Source organism: Thamnophis sirtalis, unplaced genomic scaffold, assembly GCF_051295495.1.
Source record: "Thamnophis sirtalis isolate CommonGarterSnake01/CBP01778 unplaced genomic scaffold, rThaSir2_p1.2 scaffold_13, whole genome shotgun sequence".
NCBI classification, from domain to species: domain Eukaryota; kingdom Metazoa; phylum Chordata; class Lepidosauria; order Squamata; family Natricidae; genus Thamnophis; species Thamnophis sirtalis.
The window spans coordinates 28,090,712-28,107,520 of NW_028261393.1; positions in this window are offsets into that span (position 1 = coordinate 28,090,712).

Below are 16,809 nucleotides of genomic sequence, written 5' to 3' on the forward strand. Positions count from 1 at the left end.
CAGTTGTCAACCATTCATCAATGTGGCCCTTTTGTAAAATTTCATTCAGTTGCCTGGCCAATATTGCATGTAAACTGGTCAGATATTTGAGCCAGAAACCATGTAATTGGTCCTTTCCAGGTGATGTCCAATTCTTTACCTTTTTAACTCGATTTTTGATCATCTCAGTTGTTATTTCTAATACTTGCATTTGTTTGTTGCCAATGCTTTTCTCAAAGTCATGTATCCACTTTGCTTCCTTGTTGTAGTCCTTTGCATTTTCCCACAATTCTTTCCAGAATTCAATTGTGGCCTGCTTTTCTGGTTTTTCACTTTTGGTGTCACCATTCACATTAAGACTTTGATAAAAACGCCGTTGGTCTGATCGAAATTGCTGATTTTGTTTATATTGGATGATTCGTGCCTCATATCTTTCAATTTTTCTAGCTGTTGCTGTTATCTGCTGTTTTACAATCTCTACAGCTTCATTGATGTTTCTTGTATCCAATCTATATCTTCTGATTAGCCGATCTATGATTTTGTTGTTTTTAAGCCGTTGCTCATGCATGTTCTTTAAGTTACTAGCATCTGCCCTTAATTTTTTGATTTTTTGTTCTAGACGGATTATTATTATTATTATTATTATTATTATTATTATTATTATTATTATTATTATTATTATTATACAATTGTATCACAGCGGCCAGTTGTTTCGCCGGATTTGGCATTGGTTACTAGTCGGGCCCCACCCAGGGGCCTAGGACGTCGTAACGTATTTTCGTAATATGCATGCAGATCCAAGCAGTGTGGCTTTTTGCATTTGACTGATGGTGATATTGTCAATTTTTAACTGTTTTAAATGTAATTCCAGTGCTTTCGGTATAGCACCCAGTGTGCCAATTATCACTGGAATTACCACTGCTGGTTTGTGCCATAGTCGTTGAATTTCGATTTTTAAGTCCTGGTATCTTGCAATTTTTTCATGTTCCTTCTCGGCGACCCTGCTATCAACTGGTATTGCGATGTCTATGATTGTGACCTTATTTTTCTCAACCAGTGTGATGTCTGGTGTATTATGCGCCAGTATTTTGTCAGTTTGTATACGGAAATCCCACAAGATCTTGACCATCTGATTTTCGGTGACTTTTTCAGGCTGATGTTCCCACCAGTTTGTTGCTGTTTTAGTATTATAATTTTTGCACAAATTCCAATGGATCATTTGTGCTACTGAATTGTGCCGCAATTTATAATCAGTATTATTATTATTATTATTATTATTATTATTATTATTATTATTATTATTATTATTATTATTATTATTATTATACAATTGTATCACAGCGGCCAGTTGTTTCGCCAGACTTGGCATTGGTTACTAGTCGGGCCCCACCCAGGGGCCTAGGACGTCGTAACGTATTTTCGTAATATGCGTGCAGATCCAAGCAGTGCGGCTTTTTGCATTTGACTGATGGTGATTTTGTCAATTTTTAACTGTTTTAAATGTAATTCCAGTGCTTTTGGAATAGCACCCAGTGTGCCAATTACCACTGGAATTACCACTGCTGGTTTGTGCCATAGTCGTTGAATTTCGATTTTTAAGTCCTGGTATCTTGCGATTTTTTCATGTTCCTTCTCGGCAACCCTGCTATCACCTGGTATTGCGATGTCTATGATTGTGACCTTATTTTTCTCAACCAGTGTGATGTCTGGTGTATTATGTGCCAGTATTTTGTCGGTTTGTATATGGAAATCCCACAAGATCTTGACCATCTGATTTTCGGTGACTTTTTCAGGCTGATGTTCCCACCAGTTTGTTGCTGTTTTAATATTATAATTTTTGCACAAATTCCAATGGATCATTTGTGCTACTGAATTGTGCCGCAATTTATAATCAGTCTGCGCGATTTTTTTACAGCAGCTGAGTATGTGATCAACAGTTTCATCAGCTTCTTTGCAAAGTCTGCATTTGGCATCATCAGAGGATTTTTCGATTTTGGCCTTAATGGCATTTGTGCGGATAGCTTGTTCTTGCGCAGCCAGGATTAATGACTCTGTTTCTTTCTTTAATGTGCCTGTTGTTAACCATAACCAAGTTTGTTCACTGTCCACTTTATCTTTTATTTTTTCCAGAAATTGACCATGCAGTGCTTTGTTCTGCCAACTCTCCATTCTTGATTTTATCACATCTTTTCTGTATTCTTGTTTCGTCTGTTGGGCCTTCAGTAGTTTTTTGTTCTTTACTTCAATTAATAGATGTTCTTGACTTTCTTTTAAATAATCAGCCAGTGCATGTTTTTCTTCTCAACTGTTTGCTTCACTTGTAATAATCCTCTGCCACCTGATTTTCGGGGCAGATATAGTCTATCAGTATCACCACGTGGGTGTAAACTGTAGTGCATTGTCATTAGTTTCCTGGTTTTTCGGTCCAAAAGGTCCAAATCAGCTTGTGTCCAGTTAACTATACCAGCTGTGTATCTTATAACTGGTATTGCCCAGGTATTTATGGCCTTGATTGTATTTCCACCATTCAATTTAGATTTCAAAATTTTCCTAACTCTGTTGGTGTACTCTCGCCTGACAATAGTTTTTACTTCTCCATGCTTGATGTTATCCAACTGCAGAATGCCTAAGTATTTGTAGGCTTCATTTTCTTTGCATTTAATTAATTGGCCATTGGGCATTTCAATTCCCTCACATGCAGTGATTTTGCCCCTTTTTATGGATATAGTGGCGCATTTTTCCATGCCAAACTGCATTGAAATATCGGTGCTGAATACTCGGACTGTGTTTGTCAATGATTGGATTTCTATTTCTGACTTGCCATAGAGTTTCAAATCATCCATATATAGTAAATGCGAAATTTTTTCAGCTTCTTTGGCTGTTTGGTAGCATTATTATTATTATTATTATTATTATTATTATTATTATTTCAAAACTAGGATATGTTAAGCATATTGACATGTAGCGGAAAGACACCAATGAGAGGAGTAGTGGGAAATGGAAGGGAGAAGAAAGATGGGAAAAGAAGGATAGGAGAGAGGGTAAGGGGGGAAGATGAGGAGGATAAGGAGGAGTGGACTGTAGAGAGAGGAGCAGTAGAAAGGAAGAGGAAGTAGAGTAGGAAAGGATGATGGAGGGAAGATAGAAAGTTGGAGGGTGGTAGAAGAAAGAGGTATATAGAGAGCAGAAGAGCTATAATGGGTTTTTATTTTTCTGGGCATTGTTGACAAGAGGAACGGATGTAATTATTATTTAATACTATATGATACGGGCTATGTATAGTATACATGTGAGTGTATGTTATGAAAATGGAAATAAAAAACATTTAAAAAAATAAAAAAAATAAATTTTAGTTAAATGTAGTTAAATTTTGAGTGCTATGTACAACATAATAATAGCTATAGTCAAATAAATGATTAATAATGATAACAAAGCATTTATATATACTAGATTGATAATATGAAATTTTATACAATACTGTAAATGAGGATTATGGGGATGATATTGAAAAGCCTTTTTATAAAAGATAAACAATTTTATATAGAATAGAATATAAAGCTGTAATACCATTGGATGATTTCAGGATGATGTAATAAAATGTCATAATGTAAATTTTCTTTAAATTTAATATGCTTTATCTTGAAAGGATGAAATAATAGCTAGGCTTAATGGATGTTTTATAATTATAACAATTTGTATACATGTATATTAGATTGATGATACTAATAATGGAAAAAAACATGGAATTGAATATTATTAGAGAATGTTATCAATGCTAAAATGATTGAATGACTTAGAATAGGAGGAAGCATAATAACAATGTATACAAAGATATCTTGATTGTCAATATGTGAATTTTGATAACATTCAAGTGATGGCTATGGAAAGGGCACAGAAAGATTTTGTAATCAATTGACATACTGTGTGTAGTTGAAGAGGTTTTTATGTTATTTGTGTTGTGTGTTTGTGTTTGTCTGAAAATAAAAATAATTATTAAAAAAACATAAGGCCATCTTCAATTACATAAATTGGGTCGATTGGTTACAAGTTTTTGTGCATCTTTTCCATAGTCCTACTTACAATTTATATGAAATCATATATTATCAAGTCAAATATATTTGTATACATTATTATCAGGGATGTGCAGTCACTAGAGGCAAGGGAGGCAGAGCCTCCCCAGTCTCCTGAGAGAAAGGAAAGAGTTTTAAATATTTTTTTAAAATTAATTAAAGCCAGGATAGTTGCTACCAGATTTCAAGTCACAGTGGCTTGGTGTCTGCTCTCAGTGTTAACTAGGAGGAGGCCAGAGAACTCAGGGCCTCTTTTGCTTAAGGAATTTTTCGCCTTTTAAAAGTTAAGGAGGAGTTAAAAAGCAAAAAAAATATATATGCAAAAGAGGCACTGATTCTCCCGCCTCCTGATCTGGGAGCAGCGAATCATGTCTTGCACTTGAGCGACTGCACAAGTGCAAGGGTGATTCTGGAGAGGTTTTTCTTTCACCAGCCGCCATTTCTTCTGCAGCCAGCCCAGCACCGAGCGGAGAGGAGGAGGAGGAGGAGGAGGAGGAGGAGGAGGAGGAGGAGGAGGAGGAGGAGAGCGGTGAGTCCTTGTGGCTGGCTGGGGAGGGACTCACCGCTCTTCTCCCAGCCAGCCAGCCATTCACCCCCACCCGACCTGCTCCCTGCCTGGCCGTCCAGCCAGCACTCCCAAGAATGTCAGTGGGGACAGAGGAGGCAGGGGGCGAGGCAGCAGAGTGCGGCAGTGGCGAGAAGCAACACCCCCGCCGCTGTGTCCGACAGGTGTCTCACGTTTAAGGCATTTTGGATAAAAATATGGTGGATTATGCAAAATATCTTTAAAAGAAGGATAAAGTTTACTCCTCAGTTATTCTTACTAGGTATATGTACTGACTTTACAGTGGTAGAGACTAACTTGATTCTGCACTTAATAACGGCAGCAAGACTGTTGGCGCAATACTGGAAGAAGGAAGACTTGCCTACAATTCAAGAATGGACATTGAAAGTTACAAACTTAGCCGAGATGGCTAAAATATCAGCATATCTTAAAGATCACTCAAATGAGAGATATAAACGAGACTGGAAAAAATGGATTGACTATATACAAAATAAATATGGGACCAAGAAATTCCAGTTAGCCTATGTTTAAGATCAGAAATGATTTAAATTGTTTAAAGTTAGCTCAGCAAGAAGAAGCTAAGATCAATGTAGAGATGTCATTAATAGATTTAGACTGTGTTTGTTAAAAATCCATACCGTGTACAGGTTCTGGGAAGTTGGGGGGGGGAAGGAGGAGGGGGGTCAGGGGGGAGGATGGAGGGAGGGAGGGGTACACATTAGGCTAGACAAGAATTTGGTGGTAAACTAGAACTACTTTGACACACAAAAAAATTGTACTCCGATGTCTTACTGATTGAGGAATGATGAAATGTTTGTTTTAAAAGAAAATAAAACTTTTGAACAGCAAAAAGATCTCTGGTTTAAGGTCTATATGTTTTTGTATCATTTTTTCTAACCAGGTGTGGATTTTAGCCCAACGTCTTTTTGCTTCTATGCACGTCTACCACATATGGTAATATGAACCCATTATCTGATGACATTTCCAACACTTTTCGGATTTATTCTTGAACATTCTTGCTATTCTCGTCAGGGATAGGTGCCATCTGTAAAATATCTCATACAAATTTTCTTTATATGCTGTTGACATTGTCATTTTATAATTTTGAGACCACAATTCCTGCCAATTCTCTAAGTCAATCCCATGTCCAAAATTTTCTCCCCAAGCAATCATAGATTCTTTAATGTTCTTCTTCTAACGTAACCTCTAATAAGTATCCATACAGTTTTTTTAAATCACCTTTTCATCAGTACCTATCAAAATTTTATCTAATTCAGTCATTTTATCATGGATACCTTCCATTTTAAGATCTTTATCACATCTAGAATGTATTTGTGCATATGAAAACCAGTTTATCTTTATACCTTGCTGTTCCAGTTCTTGCACAGATTTCAGTTCACCCTTTGCATTCAATATTTCACCATATCTAACTGTTTGTTCCTTTTTGTATGTTATTGGATATGAAAATGCTTCAATAGTTGATAACCAGACTGGAATTTTTAGATAATGTGACCTTTTAATCTTCTCCCAATTCAGTAACAAAGCCTCTTGTAAATAGTGTCTTCTTAAATAACCCTATGTTTTAGTTCCCTTATACCATAGAAAAGCATGCTATTCCAACAGTAAGTCATGTCCTTCTACAGTCAATAGCCTCTTCAGTCTTCAATTTTAAATTAACTTTTAGTCTTTTAGAGTGTTCTCTTGAATAATAATGATGAAAAGTCCTCTCACCAGATCAACACACTTTCTCTTTCTTCTGTACTGGAGCTGTCCCCGACTTCAGCAGCTTTGATGGCTGCCTCACAGCTGCTGGAAAAAAGGCTTCTCCTGGATCAACCAGGGACTTTGAAATGTCCCTGGGATCAGTAGGATATGCCTTTTCCTGTCACCGTTTCTACGGGACGGTTTAGGTCAGAGATATCTCCGGAGCTGCAAGATCACCCATCGTACCGCCGCAACATCATGTCCCATTCCCATTCTATTTCCATTTCCATTTTTATTCTTCTTCTTATTCTATTCTATTACTTCTATTTCTATTTCTATCTCTATTATTTCTATTTCTATTTCTATCTCTATTATTTCTATTTCTATCTCTATTATTTCTATTTCTATTTCTATTTTTATTCTATTTCTATTTCTCTTCTGTTCTATTCTATATTTTCCTATTCTATTGTATTCTATTTTCTTCTATTCTATTTTTTTAGTCATTTTTTAGTCATTTATTTGACATTTATAGGCCGCCCTTTTCCCTGAGGGGACTCAGGGCGGCTTACAATTAATAGGAAGGAAGTGCAAGACAAAACACAAGAAAAAAAAATGTGAATAAAAAAATAAACCAGTAAAACACAACATTCATTCAGCATTCGGGTGGGGCGAGGTTAGGGTCTTATCCCCAGGCCTGACGGGATAGCCAGATCTTGAGGGCTGTGCGGAAGGTCTGGACGGTGGTGAGGGTGCGAATCTCCACGGGGAGATCGTTCCAAAGCGTCGGAGCTGCAACTGAGAAAGCTCTCCTCCGCGTAGTCGCCAGTCGGCATTGACTGGCAGATGGAATTCGGAGGAGGCCTACTCTGTGCGATCTGATGGGACGGAGGGAGGTAATCGGCAGAAGGCGGTCTCTCAAATAGTCAGATCCACTACCATGGAGGGCTTTATGAATGGTGAGTAGCACCTTGAAGTGCACCCGGAGATCAACAGGTAGCCAGCGCAGCTCACGGAGGATCGGTGTTATGTGGGCGAACCGTGGTGCGCCCATGATCACTTGCGCGGCTGCATTCTGGACTAGCTGAAGTCGCCGGATGCTCTTCAAGGGCAGCCCCATGTAGAGCACATTACAGTATTCCAGCCTGGAGATCACAAGGGCTCGAGTGACTGTTGTGAGAGCCTCCCGATTCAGGTAGGGCCGCAACTGGCGTACCAGGCGAACCTGGGCAAATGCCCCCCTGGTCACAGCTGACAAATGATGGTCAAAAGTCAGCTGTGGGTCCAGGAGGACTCCCAAGTTGCGGACCCTGTCTGAGGGGTATAAATTTTGACCCCCCAGCCTGAGTGATGGAACGTTGGCCAAATTGTTGGGAGGGAAACACAACAGCCACTCGGTCTTGTCTGGGTTGAGTACCAGTTTGTTAGCTCTCATCCAGTCCTTAATGGCCTCAAGACCCCGGTTCATCACGTCCACCGCTTCATTGAGTTGGCAAGGGGCGGACAGATACAACTGTGTATCGTCCGCGTATTGATGGTATTTTATCCCGTGCCTCCGAATGATCTCACCCAGCGGTTTCATGTATATGTTGAATAGTAGGGGGGATAAGACCGAGCCCTGCGGCACCCCATAAGTTAGGGGCCTCGGGGATGATCTCTGCCCCCCCACCAACACCGACTGCGACCTGTCCGAGAGGTAGGAGGAGAACCACTGCAAAACAGTGCCTCCCACTCCCACCTCCCGCAGTCGTCGCAGAAGGATACCATGGTCGATGGTATCGAAAGCCGCTGAGAGGTCAAGGAGAACTAGGATGGACGCATGGCCTCCATCTCTGGCTCTCCAGAGATCATCGGTCAATGCGACAAAGCAGTTTCTGTGCTGTAACCGGGCCTGAAGCCGGACTGGAAGGGGTCAAGATAGCTAGCTTCCTCCAAGGTACGCTGAAGCTGGAAGGCCACCACCTTCTCAACAACCTTCCCAACAAAGGGGAGGTTGGAGACTGGATGGTAGTTATTAAGAATGGCTGGATCCAAGGATGGTTTCTTCAGGAGGGGTCTCACCACCGCCGCTTTAAGTGCGGCGGGGAAGTGCCCCTCTCGAAGGGAGGCGGTAACGACCGCCTGGATCCAGCCTCGTGTCACCTCACTGCTGTTGGCAACCAGCCAGGAGGGACACGGGTCCAGTATACAGGTGGAGGCGCTCACAGCTCGCATAGCCTTGTCCACATCCCCAGAGGCAACATCCTGAAACTCAACCCAGAGATGGTCTGCCAAGTTATCCCCCTGTGTCTCGGCTGGATCTGCGGGAGTGGAGTCCAAGTCCGACCGAAACCGAGCAACTTTGTCCGCCAAGAACTGGACATACTCCTCAGCCTTACCCTGTAAGGGGTCCCCTGCCTCCCTCCTATTTAGGAGGGAGCGGGTTATCCTAAACAGGGCGGCTGGGCGGGACTCGGTGGACGCAACCAAGGTGGCAATGTGTGTTCTTTTAGTTGTCCTTAGTGCCCGGATGTATTCCTTGGTGCATGCTGTCAGAAGTGCTCGGTTCGATTCGGACCTATCGGACCTCCACAAGTGCTCTAGGCGTATCCTCTGGCGCTTCATCTCCCGGAGCTCCTCGGTGAACCAAGGAGGCCTCCGGGATCCGCCGACCCGGAGGGGCCGTAGTGGCGCAATCCGGTCAAGAGACTCTGATGCTGCCGAGTGCCAGGCAGCAACAAGAGTCTCCGCCGAACTGTGGGCGAGAGTATCAGGAATAACCCCAAGCTCCGTCTGGAACCTTAAGGGGTCCATAAGTCGCCTGGGGCGGAACCACCTGGTTGGTTCCTCCTCCCTACGGTGGGGGTTTGGCCTCCGGAAGTCTAGCCTCAGTAGGCAGTGGTCTGACCACGATAGGGGTATGATCTCATTACCCCTCAGACCAAGATCACAAATCCACTGCTCCGAGAGGAATACGAAGTCGAGTGTGTGACCCGCTGAGTGGGTTGGGCCTCGGATTACCTGGGTCAAGCCCATGGCTGTCATGGAGGCCATGAACTCCTGCGCTCCATCAGAGTGTTCACCGAGCGAAGGCAAATTGAAGTCCCCCAGAACCATGAGCCTAGGGAACTCAATTGCTAGCTCAGCTACCGACTCGAGGAGCGAGGGGAGGGCTGCTGCAACGCAGTTGGGAGGCAGGTACTTTAGCAGCAGACCCACTTGACTCTTGAGGTCCAGCTTCACCAGTAGGTACTCACACCCCACAAGCTCCGGAGCAGGGATCCTACAAGGTGCTAAAGACTCCCGGACAACAATAGCCATACCGCCACCCCTTCCCTGGGCTCTCGGCTGATGAAGCACCTGAAATCCATCTGGGCACATCTCTACGAGGGGGACTCCTCCCTCCGTGCCCAGCCATGTCTCAGTAATACATGCCAGGTCTGCCCTCTCGTCTAAAATTAAGTCCCGGACGAGGGGAGCCTTGTGAACAACAGACCTGGCATTTAGCGACAGCAGCCTGAGACCAGGGTCCTGATTACTCGCGCCATCTGACCTCGGAGTGGGACTCATAGGGCCGGAAGGAGGGATCTCTGTGATGTAGCGAGCCCTCCTTCCCCGGTAATGGCCAGCCCTAAAGTCCCCGCCATATCTGCCTCTCCCTGTTATGACCGCAATGCTCCGACCCTCTCCCGTGGACGTAGTCCCCCCAACCACCCCGATGACCCCCGCATACCCCGGCAGGTCCTCCGAATCAGTCATACCCAGGCCCTCACTCAAACAGTCCTCACAGAATAGTTAAAAACACAGATTACAGCAATAATAATAATAAAAGTGAGGTCATTCACACCATCCCAGACAGTCCCATGCACTCACATACCAGATTAAAAATAAAGATTAAAAAAATTGCGCAGGTTCACAGAGTCTGTACTAGACTTATGATAGTCCAAAGGTGTCTTCCGCCCTCTCCTAGGGGAGGGCCACACCTTGAGGGGGGCTCCTCTGAAGAGTTCAGTATAGTCCAAGGAGGGGAGGGGCTGGGAGATAGGGTGAGTTCGAGTGTCAACTGCAGTAATGAGAACCGGGAAGTTAACCATGATGTAAAAAGCTTGATGGATCAGTTCATTCCAACAACCTCTCTCAATGTCATTTCCAAGGGTCGAAAAAGTCAAAAGAGGGAGGAAAGAAAGCTTGTCTCCGATGGAAGAGGAGGGGGGGGGCGTTCCATTCAATGATCGAGCCCAGCATTCTTAAGGGCCCCAACGCATCAGAAATCAAAGTCCAGAGGTGGTCAATGTAAAAAGCCAACAATGTTGGCGTCCTTCGAGGCTGGCAGCTCGGAGAATTAAGTTTACCGGTCCGCTGCCAGCTCTAAGTCACAGGACGTCCATATCGCTCCCCCACTCCCTCCACTTGGTCCCAGGGGCCAATTTCCCCTCTCACCAGCTCTCCTTTTGTTTTTATCAGTCTCCGCAGTCTCCACAGGTTTTTTTATTTTTTTTTCCGTTCAAACCGCGATGTTAGGCGGCGTTAGGTGGCTTCCGCGGCCAGCAATGTAGGCGGCCAGCAATAGCAGCAATAACAGCGTCTCTCGGCATCCGTGTCGCTTCCCAAACTCCCCCTCTCACCAGCTTTCTTTTGTTCGTACAATCTTCGCCGTCTCCACAAGTTCTTTCCGTTCAGGCCGCGATGTTAGACGGCACTAGGCGGTGTCCGCGGCCAGCAATATCAGCGGCTAGCAATGACGATGTCTCTCGGTGCTCTCGGCGCTTTTCGGGGCTCGGCGTCTTTCCGAGCTGGCAGCTTGGAGAGATCGAATTCTCCGCTGCTGTTGCCAGCTCCAGGACCGTTAGATCTTTAGGCAGCCTCACCTCCCTTGGGTCAATTCCCGAGTGCCAAAATCCTCCTCTTTACAAGATTTTGTTACAGTACAGAAGCCGAGCGGCAAACCCGGCAGCCATCTTTCTCGCCCAATAGAATTCTATTCTATTTTTTCTATTCTATTTCTATGCTATGCTAATTCTATTCTATTCCTTTTCTGTTTCTATTCTTATTCTTATTCTTATTCTATTTTTATTTCCGTTCATTCTGTTCCATTCCATTCCATTCTCTGTTTCTTGTCCTGCCTTCAGATGCTTTGAAGAATAGCTTGACTTCCTCTTCTTTGTGGCAACCCCTGAGATATTGGACCACTGCTATCATGTCTCCCCTAGTTCTTCTTTTCATTAGACTAGAAATACCCAGTTCTTGCAACCGTTCTTCATATGTTTTAGCCTCCAGTCCCCTAATCCTCTTGGTTGCTCTTCCCTGCACTCTTTCTAGAGTCTCCACATCTTTTCTACATCGTGGCAACCAAAACTAGAACTGTGGTGGCTTTTTTGGGTGCTGCATAACATGCTACCTCATATTTAAATGGCTGTCCAGTAATGTCCCTAGATACTTTGAAGCCCAGGAAACGGGCCCCTCATCAGTCAACAGCCAATCAGGTATCCATGAGTTACTAAGCTCTCTGCCAGGTCCTATTTCTGTGATGTTCCTTTGTGGTCTTTCACAACATAGGAATTATCTTTACGCTTCCTCCCTTTTCCCAAAGACCAGCTGAAAGGGAGATTCCCAGGGGGTCCTTGGTTGCCCCCTCCCCTCTTTGGAAGAGCTTTATAGCTCCTGCGGCCTTAAGAAAGTTCCAAACATCCTTAAAAATCCGTCTCCTCCTGGGCACCCATTTTTTGGAACTATTACCATCTGGCAGACAGTACAGGACAATAAAAAGAAGGACAAGTAGACTGAAAAAGAGCTTCCATCCCAGAGCAGTGACTATTGGATTCTACTGTAGAGGGCAACACAAATGCAATATTAGGAGTTTCCAATTGCATTGTATAGAATGTATAGTTGTATACAATTGTATAGTTTGTATACAATTGTATAGTTGTATAGTTTTATTTTTCATATATAATATACATTGAAGAAGGCACAACTTTATTTATTTTTTTATAATTTTATTTTTTATTACATAGACAACATAACAATAGAAAAAAACAATGGGAAAAGGAGAGAAAAAGGGGGGGGGTAGAACCCATCATCACATACAACATGTCATTTGATCACAGGTGCATCCATACTACGTTTATACATCCCGTATCTCTCTGTTGTATATTTAATAAGCACCACAATAACCTAGGGTTTAAAAAAAAGGGGGGGGGGACGGGGAAGACAAAAAAGACAAAAAAACCCCCAAAAAACAAAAAAACAAAAAACAAAAAAAACCATCATCACATGCAGCATGTCGTTTGGTTACAGTTGTTTTAACCTCTGCATCTTCAAATAATATTTACCATCTCAAATATTTCATCTAATATAGCTAAAGGACTTATTTTCATTCTACAATATATATTTAGTTAACATTAGCATTATTTTCCCCCAGAGAGTATACTTCTATTTATTGTTAACCTTGCATTTCGTACCTTCAAACAGAGATCTTATTCCTTCATTGTTCAACAAAGCATCGCTGCCTATATATACCAGTTTTCATTTGTTCCCCTATTAGAATTGCTTTATCAGCAGCGACATATCATTATAATAAATTCTTAACCTTATACATTATATCCCCAGACCTTATATTAATACTTCATTGTGTCATTATTAGATTATTTCACAGCATAATTATATCATCATTTACTTTTTTCAATTAAGACATAAGTATATCATTTTTCATTTCCAAAGTTTTTTTTCCCCCCTAGCCACCGATAAAACAAATCCCATATCTTATAAAATTGTTCATCCTCTTGCTCTCTAATTTCAAATTTGCTCATTTCAGCACAGTCCATTATTTTTCGGATAACTTCTTCCTGTTTTGGTATCGTTTCGTTTTTCCAGGTTTTTTTTTTTGCAAATACAATTCTGGCTGCTGTTAACACATTTACAATCAGATATTCTAAGTCTTTGTTATAGGTTTCTGGTATGATCCCCAATAAAAAGACCTCTGGTTTAAAGTCTATTTGTTTGTGTGTCATTTTCTCCAACCACATGTAGATTTTAGTCCAGTATCTTTAAAACAGAACTTTTTTATTTTTCTTTAAAAAAAAAACACAAATATGTCCTCATTTGTCAATCATTAAGACATTGAAGTACATTTTTTTTGTTGTGTGTGCCCCTCCCTCCCTCCACCCCCCACCCCCCCTCCTCCTCCCCCCCCGACTTCCCAGAACCCGTACACGGTATGGATTTTTAACTAACACAGTCTAAAATCTATTGAGAAAAAAGAAATAAAGAAATTAATGACATTCTACATTGACCTTAGCTTCTTCTTACTGAACTGACTTTTAACAGTTTAAATCATTTCTGATCTTAAGCATAGGCTAACTGGAATTTCTTAGTCCCGTATTTATTTTGTATATAGTCAATCCATTTTTTCCAGTCTCGTTTATATATCTCATTTGAATGATCTTTGAGATATGCCGATATTTTCGCCATCTCGGCTAAGTTTGTTACTTTCAATGTCCATTCTTGGATTGTAGGCAAGTCTTCCTTCTTCCAATATTGCGCCACCAACAGTCTTGCTGCAGTTATCAGGTGCAGAATCAAATTGGTCTCTACCACTGTAAAGTCAGTACATATACCTAGTAAAAATAACTGAGGAATAAACTTTATCCTTCTTTTAAAAACATTTTGCATGACCCACCATATTTTTATCCAAAATGCCTTAACCTTTTGGCAGGTCCACCATATATGATAATATGTAGCATCGAGAGAACCACACCTCCAACATTTAGGCTGTACATTCGGATACATAGAAGCCAACTTTTTAGGATCTAAATGCCATCTATAGAACATCTTGTAAAAATTTTCTCTCAGATTTTGAGCTTGTGTAAATTTCACATTTCTTACCCAGATTCTTTCCCATGTATCCAACATTATTGGTTCCTCAATATTTTGAGCCCATTTTATCATACAATCTTTAACTAATTCTGTTTCCGAATCCATCTGTATTAATACATTATATATCCTCTTTATATGCATTAAGCTTTGATCTCTTATTTGTTTAAACAGATTATCCTCAACTTGGATAAACCAATTTTTTGATCTATTTTCCACCTAGCCTGTAATTGCCCATACTGGAACCATGTTTGAACTACCTTCTCCTCTTTTAATACCTCTAAAGATTTTAATTGTAATACCCCCCTTTCCGAGGTAAGAAGCTGTCTGTAAGTAATTCTGTCCTGTTTTTGTGCTGTATTCATATTTTCAATTCCGTGTCTAGGAATTGCCCACATGGGTATCTTGTCATTTAATTTATATTGGTATTTCTTCCAAACCCGCAATAAAGCATTTCTTAAAATATGACTTTTAAAATTCTTATCCAATTTTTTGTTGAATAACAGGTAAGCATGCCAACCAAATACCAGATCGTGTCCCTCAATATTCAATATTCTATCATTGGTTAAATGAGTCCAATCACTAATTACAGATAAAGCCACTGCATCATAATATAGTTTTAAATTAGGTAGTTTCAATCCTCCTCTCTCACGTACATCTTGCATTATTTTCATCTTTACCCTCGGCTTCTTTCCTGCCCACACAAATTTGTTGATACCCTTCTGCCATTCTAAAAGGTTCGCATCTTTTTTAAGTATAGGTAACATTTGGAAAAGAAATAAAATTTTGGTAAAATGTTCATTTTCACTGCCGCTATCCTACCCAGCAAAGATAAGTGCAATTTCTCCCATTTTTTCATCTCTGTCTGTATGCTATGCCAAAGTGGTTCATAATTATGCTTATATAATTTCCCATTTGAAGTTAAAATGTTAACTCCAAGATATTTGACTTTTTTAACTACCTCACATCCTAGCATCACTCCTACTTCTTCCTTTTGTTTAATATTCATATTTATAGCTAATATTTTGGTTTTTCCTAAGTTTATTTTAAAGCCCGACACTTGACCATATTGATTAATCGTATTCATTAAAACCATACTGGATTCCTGCGATTGTTCCAATATTATGACCAAATCATCCGCAAAAGCGCGGACTCTATATTCTTGCTGCCTAATCTTGATCCCTTTTAAACCATCCAAGCCCCGTATTTTATTCAACAATACTTCCAAAGTTATAATAAACAATAATGGGGACAAAGGGCAGCCCTGTCTTGTACCTTTTCCAATTTGAAAAGAGTCTGTTAAACTTCCATTGACTATGATTTGTGCTGTTTGCTGTTGATATATTGCTTTAATTGACTGTAAAAAATTATCTCCTATCTGCATTTTTTGCAGTATCTTCAGCAGAAATTGCCAGTTAACTCGATCAAAGGCCTTCTCAGCATCCAAAAATATAAACGCAGCAGGGATCTGGTTGTTCTTTCCCAAATATTCTAATGCATTAATAATTAATCTAACATTACTTTTCATCTGTCTCCCTTGTATAAAACCTGTTTGGTCCGTATGTATCAATTGTTGAATGACCAACATTAACCTATTTGCTAATATTTTAGTAAAATTTTTATAATCTACATTCAGTAATGAAATAGGTCTATAATTTTTGGGTTGAGTAGTATCTTGATCTTCTTTGGGTATCAAAGATATAAACGCTGTCTTCCAAGATGGAGGGACTTTACCTTCCGTTTGAATCATATTAAATAATTTTCTAAGAGGTTCTACCATTTCTAACTGTAAGTTTTTATAGTAAACCGCTGTCAAGCCATCTGTACCTGGTGCTTTCCCTGACTTTAATTGCTTAATTACCTGCAGGATTTCCCCCGAGGTTATTGGTTGATTCAATTTTTGCCTGTGTTCTTCTCTAACTGAAGGTATTTTCTCTTTGTCTAAATATTTGTCTATGTCTAAACCATTAATTTTATCCCCTTTATACAGTTCTGTAAAAAATTCCCAGAAAGCCTTTTGAATCTCTTCCTGTTGAAACACCTCCTTCCCTCTGTAAATCAGTTTAGATATATTTCGAGTTTTCCTTTTTTTCCTAATCTGATAAGCTAACCATCTGCCAGGTTTGTTTGCATTACAAAAGGTATTGTGTTTTGCATATAATAAATTAGTAGCTACCTGGTCAGAGATCAACATGTCAAATTGAGATTTTAATATGTTAATAGCTTCCTTAACCTTTGTATCATCTGGGTTCATTGTTAACTCCAGCTCTTTTCTCTTAATTTCCTCTTCCAGTTCTGTTCGTTTTAACCCTTGCTTATTTCTATGTGTTTTATTTATATTCATCAAAACTCCTCTCATATACGCTTTGCTTGCGTCCCATACAAATTCCATAGATGTACCCTTATTCATATTCAAAACAAAATATTCAGATAGTAATTTTTTACAATCATTAATATACTTTTCATATCTAAATAAGTTTTCATTCAATCTCCAAGACCTTCTTGCCTGCACTACCCTTCCCAACTCCATCCAAACTGGGTTATGGTCCGAAAGGACCCTAGCTGCAATCTTTGTTTTCTTGACCCTAGAAAGCAAATCATTAGTGGTTAGGATAAAATAAATCCTTGAAAGGGATTGATGCCTGT